This window comes from Cebus imitator, unplaced genomic scaffold, assembly GCF_001604975.1.
Source record: "Cebus imitator isolate Cc_AM_T3 unplaced genomic scaffold, Cebus_imitator-1.0 Scaffold122, whole genome shotgun sequence".
In the NCBI taxonomy this organism is placed as follows: domain Eukaryota; kingdom Metazoa; phylum Chordata; class Mammalia; order Primates; family Cebidae; genus Cebus; species Cebus imitator.
This window is the reverse complement of record NW_016107437.1, coordinates 5,499,210-5,501,748: the sequence shown is the minus strand read 5'-3', so window position 1 is coordinate 5,501,748 and position 2,539 is coordinate 5,499,210. Positions and strand designations below refer to the sequence as shown.

The window sequence follows — 2,539 nt, the reverse complement described above, 5'->3', positions numbered from 1 at the left end:
AAAAAAAAAAAAAAAATAGGAAAAAGAAAATTCCCTTTTGCACAAGTTATTTCCGAGCCGCAAGGCGCAGAATCAGAAGAGCTGAGTACTTGCCTGGCCCCAGTGTGCCTTTGGGGTTTCACTTTCTTCTGCGCTTTGGTCACCCTATATTAAAGAGTGGGCACAATCGCTCCGCCTTGGGCCAGGAACGTGCCTCGCCAATTAGACCGTAATCTCAACTATCAGGAGCCTCATCAAGTCTGGCCTGGCTGCCGCAGGGTGCGGCAGGCGCTCCAGGCAGGCAGGCGCCCCGTGGACCTCCTCCTTCCCACCCTAGGGAGCACCTGGAGCGAGTGGCTCTGACCCTGACCCCCTAAAGAACGCAGGCGAGGCCCAGCCACCGGCTGTGCGGACATGGGGCTCTCGGGAAGGGACAGGGCAGTTGGCCAAGCTGAGGTCCGCACCTCGCAGCCAGGACTGGGGATGCTCAGGACTCCGGCCTGCACGAGGAGAGACCCGCGAGCCTCCTCCGATCCGGCCCGGGCGGCTCCGCAAAGAGGACTGACGCTCAGTCTTCCACATCACGCCCCGAAATCAAGCCCGGGGCGTCCCCTCAGCACCCCCCAGCCGTGCCGCGGCTTACCATTCCACTTGTCCCGGGGCCCACTCGACCATTATCCCCTGCACGGACCCCCCGCAGGAGCAGAGGAAAAGGTAGAGGCTTCGCTACCGGAAGTAACTTAGTACCGACTTCGGGTGAAAATGCCCGGGCCTAGCGACCATAGAGGAGAGGCTGCTCTCCTTTCCCTACCCCCTCAACTCCGAGACCTCCCCGTTGCCTAGAGCGGCCTCTCCCCTCAGGAGGCAGGAGCGCATGCGTAACACCACCGATTCCGCCCCTTCCTCTTTACCCGCAGACCAAATGCTGGTGTCGGAAGTTACACCCGGAAGCTTGATGGGTGTGTGTTGCTGTCCGCTCCTCCTGGCGGCTGTTTTTGTATCCGGAGGATACAAGCTTTGCCCAGAAATTAAAATAATATTACAATACCGCACGGTACCCTCCACAGTTATTTTTTGCCTTCACATTTTATGCAGAAAATCACAGGACTGTAAGTTCAATTTGCGGTGTTAGAAATCGAAATTAAGTGACTTTTATTTCTATTGAAATTTCTTTTCGTAGGGATGGGGTCTCGCTATGTTTTCCAGGCTAGTCTTGAACATCTGGCCTCAAGAGTTCCTTCTGCCTGAGCCAAAGTGCTGAGTTTACAGGCGTGAGCCACCTCGCACAGCCTTAAATGATTTTATCACCACGTTTCTCCCTTCCCAGCGTCTAGGTCACAGCGCCTAGAACTTATGCTGAGTATCTGGTTTTGTTTTGTTGTTCTTGTTGTTTGTTTTCGAGATAAAGTCTTGCTGTTGCCCGGCTGGCGTACAGTGGCGCGGTCTCAGCTCACTGCAACCTCCGCCTTTCGGGTTCAAGCGATTCTCCCGCCTCAGCCTCCTGAATAGTTGGGACTACAGGCGTGCACAACCACGCCTTGCTCAGTTTAAAATTTTATTTTGTTTTTGTAGAGACAGGATGTCCCTCTGTTCCTCAGGCTGGTCAGGAACTTCTGGACTCAGGTGATGCTCCTGCCTCAGCCCCCCATAACACTGAGATTACAGGTGTAAGCCACGTTGTCAGGCCCCCATTAAACAGTTATTTATACAAATTTGTTAATACAGTACTTCCCAATTCACGTACATTACCACTACTGAGCCTCAATACAATCCCAGGAAATTGAGGTTTAGGAAGGTTTAATACATTCCAGAGATAATAAGTGGCCGAGATAGATTTTGAAAATAGGTCTTCTAATCAACTTTCTGTTGCTGTTGTTTTTTGAGACGGAGTCTTGCTCTGTCGCCCAGCCTGGAGTGCAGTAGCACAATCTTGGCTCGCTAAAACCTCCACCTCCCGAGTTCAAGCAATTCACCTGCCTCAGCCTCCAGAGTAGCCGGGACTACAGGCATAGGCCGCCATGCCTGGCTAATTTTTTGTATTTTAGTAAAGACAAGGTTTCACTGTGTTGCCCAGGCTGGTCTCGAACTCCTGGTCTCAACCAATCTGCCTGCCTCGGCCTCCCAAAGTGCTAGGATTACAGGTATAAGCCACTGTGCCGGGCCCTAACCAACTTTTCAGAGTCAGCTTTTTTGAAAGACCAACCTGAATGTATTCACACAACCCATGCTTATTGAGCCTCTGCTACGTGTCAGCGCAGTTCTAGGCTTTGGAGAACAGCAACCCCAAACCAGCATACAATTCCATTAGAGCCCGACCTCATGTGGTGCACTCGACATAGTATTCCCAGAAGCTAGTGCAGTAGCTAAAGGTCTCAGCTTTACTTTCCCTGATCACCTAAGTAACAACCCCCATCATTCTTTTTATTTTATTTTTATTTTTATTTTTATTTTTTTATTTTATTTTATTTTTTGAGACGGAGTTTCGCTCTTGTTGCCCAGGCTGGAGTGCAATGGCGCGATCTCGGCTCACCGCAACCTCCGCCTCCTGGGTTCAGGCAAT

General features: G+C 51.4%; 1 protein-coding gene across 1 annotated transcript in view; it reads right to left on the bottom strand.

Moving 5' to 3' along the window:
* Window positions 1-839, bottom strand: part of BFAR (bifunctional apoptosis regulator) — a 39,088-nt gene extending 38,249 nt beyond the window's left edge. Inside the window, exon 1 of the mRNA XM_037742532.1 lies at window positions 623-839. The gene's annotated coding sequence lies outside the window, so the exon portion shown is untranslated. The remainder of the gene's footprint in view (window positions 1-622) is intronic.
* Between the last annotated feature and the right edge of the window lie 1,700 nt (window positions 840-2,539).